The sequence below is a fragment of the Meles meles genome, chromosome 5 (genome assembly GCF_922984935.1).
Source record: "Meles meles chromosome 5, mMelMel3.1 paternal haplotype, whole genome shotgun sequence".
Taxonomy (NCBI): domain Eukaryota; kingdom Metazoa; phylum Chordata; class Mammalia; order Carnivora; family Mustelidae; genus Meles; species Meles meles.
Window position 1 is genome coordinate 124,516,598 of NC_060070.1, and position 10,128 is coordinate 124,526,725.

Consider the following 10,128-nt stretch of genomic DNA (forward strand, 5'->3'; position numbering starts at 1 on the left):
AGCTGGGGAAAGAACCAAGATTCCCTTCAACAGACGAATGGATAAAGATGTGGTCCATATATACAATGGAGTATTATGCCTCCATCAGAAAGGATGAGTACCCAACTTTTGTATCAACATGGATGGGACTGGAAGATTATGCTGAGTGAAATAAGTCAAGCAGAGAGAGTCAATTATCATATGGTTTCGCTTATTTGTGGAGCATAAGGAGTAACACATAAGGACATGGGGAGATGGAGAGGAGAAGTGAGTTGGGGGAAATTGGAGGGAGAGACTGTAGACTCTGAGAAACAAACTCAGGGTTTTGGAGGGGAGAGGGGTGAGGGGTTGGGTGAGCCTGGTGGTGTGTACTATGAAGGGCACGTATTGCATGGAGCATTGGGTGTGGTGCATAAACAATGAATTCTGGAACACGGAAAAGAAATTTAAAAAATAAATAAAAATTTTAAAAAAGTAATGTGTTGTTTAACTAAGTTATGTACGTGTACCAGTGTTGATGAGATTGAAATTGAATTATCAAAAAGTCATATTTGTGGGGCTCCTGGTGGCTCAGTGGGTTAAGCCTCTGCCTTAGGCTCAGGTCATGATCTCAGGGTTCTGGGATGGAGCCTGCATTGGGCTCTCTGCTCAGCAGGGAGCCTGCTTCCCCCTCTCTCTCTGCCTGCTTCTCTGCCTACTTGTGATCCTTCTCTCTCTGTCAAATAAATAAATAAAATCTTAAAAAACAACATGCCTTTTAAAAAAGATTTATTATTTATTTGACAGAGAGATAGAAAGCACGAGTAGGCATAGCAGCAGGCAGAGGAAGAGGGAGAAGCAGGCTCTCTGGTGAGCAGGGACCCTGATGTGGGGCTCTATCCCAGGACACTGGGATCATGACTTGAGCCAAAGGCAGATGCTTAACTGACTTAGCCGCCCAAGCATCCCCATATTTGTTTTAATATTACCACAGATCGCAATAGAAAATTTTGTCAGTAATGGGAGGCTGTCAAGTTTATTGGTACGTAACAAGTTTCTGATTTTCTCGTGAGAGCTTACATTTGATCAAGGCAACAAGTACTCTCAACTGTCCTATGTGAGTTGATTTTCATGAAAGGTTAAGTTCATGTTCATTTTCCAGAAACTGGATATGTACTGTCTGAATAGCAACTATGAGCCACCTATGGCAACTTCCAGAAACTGTCTTGCCAAATGTCCTAGTCTAAACAATCCAAGTTTCTCTGTCATTCATTCCTTCAGGTAAAAAAGGAGTTCTGTTAAAAAAAGGGGGGGGAGGGTAGGCCAGTTAATTTTACACAAATTATTTTCCAAGGGGTTTATATATGTAGAAGGGCTGTACACCCCACATCATCATATAGACATGTTTGAATGTAGATTTCAGAATGATTAGTTAAGATAATAATTTTTAATGCTTCAATCAGAGTGTTTTAATGTGATACTAGTTTTGTTTTGTCCTACTTTCGTTTTGAGGTATTTTACTTGCACATAGGTATTACCTCCCTAGAGAAAGAATCCAGGATTTCCCCTCGTGTGTGTTTTCATCTTGCTTCCTCATGGTGCCAGCTGAGGTTCTCAGGACAATGAAACCAAACTGGAGGGATGGGTGTGGATTCTTCTGCCATTTTTCTAGATCTTTGAGTTGTACATTAAATCTGTGGCTTCTCACTTCACTGGAGTTTAAGCTGCCCATGAGGTTCTCAGCAATGTTCCCAGCTCGGTGATCATCAGTGATTTCAAATTCCCAATGTAACCGTGCTTCGTCATCACAGTTAGAAATGGGATGACGACTTTGGAGCATGGACTAATAAGATCTGCCTTTGCTTCTCTTCTAGGCATTAATACTCTTGAGAGCATCTGCTGGGACATTCATGGGACCATTATGGCGGCTTGGAAAAATGGTGGAAAGAGTGTTTTTGTTTTTTTTTATGGAAGTGAGTAGTGGTGAAGTATAACAATTGCCCTGTGAACCCATCATCTCCATTCTTGCTAAGTTTTACCTCAGTGCGAATGTCAAAGTGGTGAAAAGGCAAATATTGTCTAAGTGATGTTATGAAAATAGTGTTAACCTCATGGATTATGTGCAAGGGCCTCAGTGACATCAGGTGTTCCCCAGACCACACTTTGAGAACAGCTGCTCTGAATAACTCTGGGAGAGTCTCCCACTGGTCCTGCCCTGGCCTCCTCCTCACTCAGCAGAATCCCTCTCCCTGAGCTGCCCTTCCTGCCTCTGAAAACTCAGCTCTGACTCCAGGCCCTCAGTCCATCTAGAAGAGACCTCACTTCCTAGAAATGTGCTGGCAGAGGGGGTCCCCAGTCTGGGAAGGGAGGTGGAGGAACAGGGATTTCCCTTTTGTAACTGGGGACAGTTTGTACCTGTAGGCACCAGACCCAGGCATAACCGCTTTGATTTTGTGACACATCGGCTTCATATGTGTTCACATCCCAGACAGAAATCTGATGTCGTCTGTAAGAGAAATCATGTTGGTCTTCTCACTCTACATGTGTCTAATATGTTTGACTCAAGACCCACAAAGCATGAAGCACAGCACCTTCCAATACAACAGTCTGTGTGGAAGGAATTGTTCTGTATCTGCGCTGTCCAGTATGGTGGCCACGAGATGCATGTGGCTCTTGAGATGCAGGTGGCACTTGAAATGGGGCTGGTGTGCTGAGCAGTTTCATTTTTAGTTGTTTTAAATGCATAGGAGTTTAAGTAGCTACAGGAGGCTCATAGCTACTATTCAGACAGTACATATCTAGAACGCTCTTAGTTGTCAGGATCCTCCTCAAAGAAGAGACTGTGTGACTCATAGATGTATGTGTATTAAATCTACCTTTAAATGGAAGTTGTAGATTTGTCTATGTGGATCTGAAACATATGCTAAAATACAGCATGAAAGTGTAATTACCGTGCATTGAGACAGCTGAAGTGTACAGACATGAACCAAAACGTGATTATCACATCTAGGTCATAAGTGTTCAAGATGCCCATCCCTGTTGCTCACTGTTGTCTCTATTACTTTGGATGTTTTGGTGTTGGTTATGTTTACCTGATAAACCTAAGGAGGCTCATTAAGTCTTTACTGAGCCCAGGTGAGAGGGTATATTGGCTACAACATGTAACTCGTAGGCTCTGTAGGTACTTGTAAACGTCATAAAGCAGAAAACGTACATCTTAGATTCCACCACCTTATTATCCTTTACCTCTTGCTCCTCCCCATACTTTTGCCCAAATTCAGACAATTCTCCATGTTTCCCTTCACCCTTGTGAAACCCTCTGCTCCTCATTTTACCGAGGTGAAAATATACATGAAATGTTTACAATTGTAGGATAAAGAAATACTCTAAGCACAGTCTAGTGTCAAAAACCCATAGGGAAATTATGAAATATCTGCATGTCAACCACACTCTCACAAAGATACAAACTCATGTCCATGAGGAAATTAAGAGACACAAAAACAATTGTGACACACAAAAGGGTAACATGGTTCAATGCTGTTCAGCCCTAGACCACCAACTCAAGTTGGATCTATTACCTGTTGCAGTGAGAGAGAATGCACCCCTCTGGGGGCCACGGGGCATCTTAATATGAAGGTGTTGGAACCTATGGGACATGGGCTTTGGATGGGAGTTTTGGAGAGGTTCCATGGAAGTGGGGCCCACTCCCGACTGCATGTTGTCAGGACGTGTGGGCAATCCCATGGTTGAGCATCTCAGTGAGTCCGCTCTCCAGCAGGCCAGACCAGAGAGAGCAGTCATGGTGGAGAAGCAGCGGTTGCTCACATTGGCTGACACAGGGAGATGCATGTTATTCTGTGGGTTGTGTGGCGCCTTTTTGTCTGTAATGACACAGAGTGATGTCGTGATTTCAGAATGTCCTTGTCTGATGCTGATGTTCTGTGAGGCTCATGTCCCACAGGAGAGGAATATGGCCAAGTGGTGGACATTCGCCAGCTTCTGACCACACTGAGTCCAGCTGTCAGTGTCAGACGAGCTCCCGATGTTGGGGGCTGCTGGCTCTTCTCTGTTAAATTTCATATTTCAAAATAACTGTGCGCCATTCAAAACATAACCATAGAATTGGTGTTTTCATTTTCTTTGGGTAAACACCCAAGAGTGGAATTGTTGTATTATATGGTGAGTCACTATGTTGTACACCTGGAAGGAATGGAACACTGTGTATCAAGTGTGCTCAAATATTAAAAAGTAAAAGAAGGAAAAAGAGAAATAAAAAACGTTAGAAAATAATTTGGAAAGGAGAAAGTGAAATATCAAACAAATTTGTACAAATTTGTAAACAAATTTATAAAAACAAAATGTATGTGTAACAAATAAAAAACAAATATGAGAATGTGGAATAAGTAATGTGAATAAATTTAAAATCGATGAACTTGGCAAAGATGAAAGTAAGGGATGAGAGCGTCCATCAGAAGGTCAGAAAAACACTGTCATAAAGGTTGATGAGGGTGAACACTGGGATATGATTTTTAATGGGTGCTTTAGAAAAATGTCTCCATAAATGCTATGTGCTTATATTGTGACACAGATATTTTCTTCGAGAAGTTTGTCCTAAGTAGAACATCACACATGTTCTCAGGGATGTTTCTTGAGTTGTGGTTTATAAAAACAAAGAAGGGAACTTATCTAAGCACTATAATCTATATGATGAAGGTAAGTAAAAAGAATGGAACAATTAACATGTCTCAGGGATTATCACCATGTGATTTGCACAGAGGGTCACAGTTCACCATGAAAGCAAACCCAGGAGGCACCGCCTAGGGAATCCCTTTGTACAGACAGGGAAAGGGAGACTCAGAGACAAGGAGGTGGTGGAGTCAGGGTTCAGCCCATGAGGTTGCTCCCAGAGACTTGTTTTTTTTTTTTTAAAGATTTTATTTACTTATTTGTCAGAGAGAGAGAGGTCACAAGGAGGCAGAGAGGCAGGCAGAGGCAGAGGGAGAAGCAGGCTCCCTGCTGAGCAAGGAGCCCGATGTGGGACTCGATCCCAGGACACTGGGATCATGACCTGAGCCGAAGGCAGCCGCTTAACCAACTGAGCCACCCAGGCGTCCCGAGACCTTGTTGACTTGCTCATTGTTCCCTGTCCATCAGGGGGTGGGTATGATGTGCACTCCATGCAAGTGAGCTGTTGCAATATTCCAGAATGTTTTGTAGATGGGAGGCTGCTGGGCTCAGAGCCTAGGAGGACATTAAGGAGCAATGTGACTCAGCTGCTCAAATCACACTAAAGTCTGTCATCCAGTGGACATCTTGAGGCCTCCAGGGACTCAGGATCAGCTGGTCCTTGGAGCTATAGTGCAGAGTAAGGGTGACACTCTGGTGACAGGACACAGGGAGTGTCATGTGGGAGACGGGCATGGAGCAGATTTGACAGAGGAAAACGTTAAGTCGCTTCTGAGATGAGTGCTGTGTGGAGAAATGTCATGATATCATGAAAGCAGAAACCAGGAGACCTAGCAGGGCCCCTACCACTGGGATCAGTCACATCTACAGGATGCAACAGGCATATGGATGTGAAATAAAAACACAACTACACACAGTGCTGTACGATCATAGAACAGGAAAGAGCTCTGGGAAATTAACAATATGACCATAGAAATGAATAATTGAGTGGATACATTGGAAGATTATAGTTGTCCTTCCCCAAAGTTGTATAATCAGGAGGGTGAAGGCAGCAGGAGAGGAGACCTGTTTGTTTCTTAATCAAGTGATTCCCAAAAGTTAATAATAATTGTTTTAAAAAGGAGGGTGAATAGGAAAACAATTTCAGGAAGATTTCTCTGAGTTCACAGGGATCAGCACACATGTTGAGAGACCCACCCAACTTCTCACCTAGAGCAGAGGAGAGGAGACCCACACCAGGACACATTACAGTGAAATGTCAGAGAGAGGGTGGGAGGGGAGACACCGTGAAGACTCCAAGAGGCAACATCACAAGCCTGGGGACTGGAAGACATGACGCAAGAACCCGAAATCCCGAGGACAACTCTGTCTGGCACAGAATCTCTGTCACATCACCATGTGCCTCAGGGCGAGGGCAGCCTAAAATGTCCTCAGATGTGAGAGTTTCTCTTCTACTTTCCATGACACCTTCCACAGGACACCAGTAGACAGGGTGGGACAAATGATGGTGAAAATCAACAAGGGGAGCACATGGGATTTCTGGCCACAGGGAGTGTGAAGCAGAGAGGCCAAGGGCCCCCAGGAGGAGCTGCAGGGGTTCTGGGTGGCAGCCCTGCCCCAGGGGCACAGGCATCCCATCCCCATGGGGCATGACTGAGGGCTGCAGGCCAGGCGGCTGCACAGACATGAAGACAGGAGAAGATTGGGTGAGCTTGAATATGGTCATGAAGGTTTACCCAGGGGGATCTGGGGAAGGATTTAAAGGAGCACAACAGAAAAAATAAATGAAGGGATAAGACATTTATTTACTCTGGGAAAAATAAAGTCAATTCAGGAAACGGCACAATCATAGTTTACAAAATATTCAGTTGTGACGAATGTGTCCTAATAATGCAAGCACTGCACACTGAGCTCATCAAAATCATCAAATAATTATATGGGGCAGATGGGAGAGTGTGAAAGAGGAGTCAGTTCAGTAAAGTTGCATAAACTGGAAGACCACAGAAGGAGTCTGAGAAGCAGGGAACCTAGAGGCCCAGAAGCAATAATCAGAGAATCAGCCAGAAGAACGAATGCAGGTGGTCTCTGAGATACAGGAAATGGGGACATGGAAGTTTGGGAACATCTCCCTTGATATCAAGTATTGCAGAAGGATTTGACTTTTAAATCTCTGTGTCTATCCATTTGCTACAAAGACAACATGGGGGGTGAGATGATGGGTCAGGACGAGTTCTGCACGGAGGCCATAGAGATGGGGCAGGAGTTGGAGGAGTCATGGGATCAAGTGTTGTTTTTATGGGATGATTTTACTTTGGTTTATATAGTTTTGCTTTATGTGGCTGCATGGGAGGCATCCCAGCATGTTTGTAGGAGGAATGGCTGAGCCAGGAGAGAGAGGGAAGTGCATAATGCAAGTGAGTGAGGGGCCAGGTGTGCCCACATGGAGGGCCCCTCCCCCCTCACTGCTTAGAAGCTGAGGACACAGGGGCAGACCTGGGATGGGGGGTGGGAGGAAGTGTGCAGTATTCTGTGAGTCCTTCTTTTATGAGTAAGGGAAAAATGAGTTCATCACCTCAGAGAGGGGAGCAGGGAGGGAGTGCAGGAGGAAGAGAGAGGCAGCCCTCTCAGGAGGGTGACAGGAGCTGAGTAGGGAAATGGCTTCTGGAGAGAGCAGGACTGGGGGCCCTGAGCTCTGTGCTCTTCACCTTCGAGAGAGAGAGAGAGAGAGAGAGAGAGAGAGAGAGACTTCCAGCAGCAGGACCATAGATAAGAGAAAAGAAGCAAATGCAACAGAACAGTTCAAGAGTGAGAATCACATCCTGTTTACTTTGTCTTTTATCACTTTTCCCATTTTATAATTTTTCTGCAGTGAGTATAGATGATATCATATATATTGTACATCACACGTACACATCAAAACCGGAACATAAGGCTTTATTTACACTTTAAAAGGGAGGGAGATAGTAGGCAAGTCAGCCTTTCAGGGCACAGAGCTGGAAGGGCGGGGCCTGCCTCTCTGGGCTCTGGGCAGGGCACTCACAGAGACTTTGCTCCATGTCTCAGGACCCTGTTTGTTGGGGGGCCAGGCAGGGCCTTTCCCTCTTTTTAGGGTGTGTTCATTGTTTCATTTAATAGTAGCATGCCAGTTTTATGCTTTCAAGCTGACGGGTTTTCTATGTTACATGGCATTTCAAGCTAGTTCAGTGGGAGGATTTGCCCATACAATGTAACCCACATGTTTCACAAATAGAAGCTCAAAGGTAAAATAGTTCAGTGAAAAGATGATTGGTCCCAGAGTAGAAGATCAGAACCTGAGTCTTCAGTCATGGTCTGAGAATGATCTGTCAGGTGTTAGGGATTTTAAAGAAGTGTATTTTTTGAAAACTTTATTCACGCTCATGAAAAAGAATTCCAGAGATACTCTCAGATACACAAAAGTAAAGAAGTCACATGGTAACCCCTCATCCACCCCTCACTCAAGTTCTTTATCCCAAACCCAGCACAGTCAGCCATTTGTCATGTCTCTTATCAGAAAAATACACCTGTGTCCTGATGTCTACTGTTATATCAGGAAACAAACTCAGGCCACAGCCGGGGATAAAATATTTACCAAATCACATATCTGACGAAGGACTTGCTGTAGACTACTCATATAACCCTTTAAAAGGGGACCAATAAGAAAAGCATTTCTTTAAAAAGTGAGCAAAAATGGGGGTAGGGACTGGCAGGTGGGAGGGGCCCTAGAACCTCGGGGGAGGAGCTTGAGCGACAGCCACTAGCCGGGTTCTGGCAACATCCGTGTGGAGCTCTGGGCTCTGGTAATCGTCGTCCAGCCGGCGGTTCCCTGCACCACCCCGAGACCAGCACTCGCGGGCCGGGCAGGAGCAGCCGTCCCTGGAGCGGCGGCGGGGAATGGAAGCGGAGAACGCGCACAGCTCTTCTAGTCAGCACGCTCAAGCTGTTATACATTCCCGTGTCCACGGATGAAGGCTGGAGCTCTGATAAGGCCGCGGGGAAGGAACAGCAAATTCGGCAGAAGTTCCACACCCTGCTCCTGCTCGGAACCTGCACAAGAGACCCCAAAAGCAAGGAAAAGAGAACCCAGGGCAACAGAACAAAAAAATCCAGTAGAACCCCAGAAGCCTGCTAAGGCCAAAAAAATCGGGTTAAGTCCACAAAATAAAAAAAAAAAAAAAAAAAAAAAGGGAGAAAAAATTACAGACACATTTAAAGTGGGGGGGAAAAAAGGTAGACTGTCCTAATGGTGTTTCAGAAGCTGAACTTCCAACCAAGATCCTCCCGAACATTGTGATCTTCATTCTGAGCATTGTGATTATGGGCACAAACCCAGGACTAGTGGCAGTTTACAAAGTGTATCAACCCTGGAGCTGGAAACCGTTTTTGGAAGTGTCTGCTTATGTTGGGCGGGAGTGAGGAGTCACAGAACCTTTGATGATCCCGCTTTACCAGGAAAAATGGTGTTGGATTTCCCCTGTGGTGGGGTGGACACCACCAGGCAGCAGCGCTCTTTCCTGTAAAGAATTTTGTGAAGAAGGACGTATTCTAGTGCAGAAATCCCAGCGATATCAGCCATGAATAGCAGTGGTTAGTGGAAAATGTAAATATGAAATTTTTAGTAAAGAAGTTTTTGGAGTTAAGGTTAAAAACTTAGAATTAGGACTTTAGCCGCAGAAGATCCCAGACACAGAAAGTCTGTGCTGTGTCATGCCATCATCCAGTGTGAGTTGGGCTCAGTTTCCTGGAGCCCAGCACAAAGCACATGATGCTGAAAGACTTGAGAGATCAGCTGGAAGGCACTGAATGAAACACTGACGTTCAGGCAGTGAATCCAGCCCAAGAGGACGCAGAGAGGACGGATGTTAAGGAAGAAAAATATGACCTGGGTCATGAAGCAGCGTATGGCGGTGCTTTTGCAGAAAATCCGTGCGACAGCGGCCCTGGCAGCTTCCCTTCCACAGGGCTAACTGACAGCGAGAATCAACTTTCTGGAACATTCCAAAAGGGGAGTGGGTGACGCAGTCCTTTACAGACCAGATTCCTTCCTTTAATAATCACTGTGGGATGCAAAACAGGAAGAAGGAAACCATGCCTCAGAGTGGTGCTACTCAGCTCTACCTAAATGCTGCAGTCAATGCAGTCGTCAAGAAGCGGTCCTCAGTTTGCTAATCGAGGCATTTTAACAGTATTTTTACTCTGTGCTAAGATGATAGTACACTTGTGTGGTGGAATCAACTGTATGAATCAAGCAAGTTGAGAAGGAAAAAATAGGGGTTTTTGTGTATGAGCTTCTGTAGTCAAACGTCATTCCAGCTTTATAAACTATACTTCCTTTATGAAGAAATGGATCATCTTTGGGGAGTCACGGTTAATCTGTAATTTTAAAATGAAATTGTCTGAATATTTATACTTGATTATGAATAAACCATTATTCCTTTTGTGTTTAAGAAGGGCATGCTAGTCATA

At 44.7% G+C, this 10,128-nt stretch overlaps 1 pseudogene; it reads left to right on the forward strand.

Annotated features, from left to right (window-relative positions):
* LOC123942228 overlaps nucleotides 1-9,831 on the forward strand; it is a 116,310-nt pseudogene extending 106,479 nt beyond the window's left edge.
* The last annotated feature ends 297 nt before the right edge of the window (nucleotides 9,832-10,128 follow it).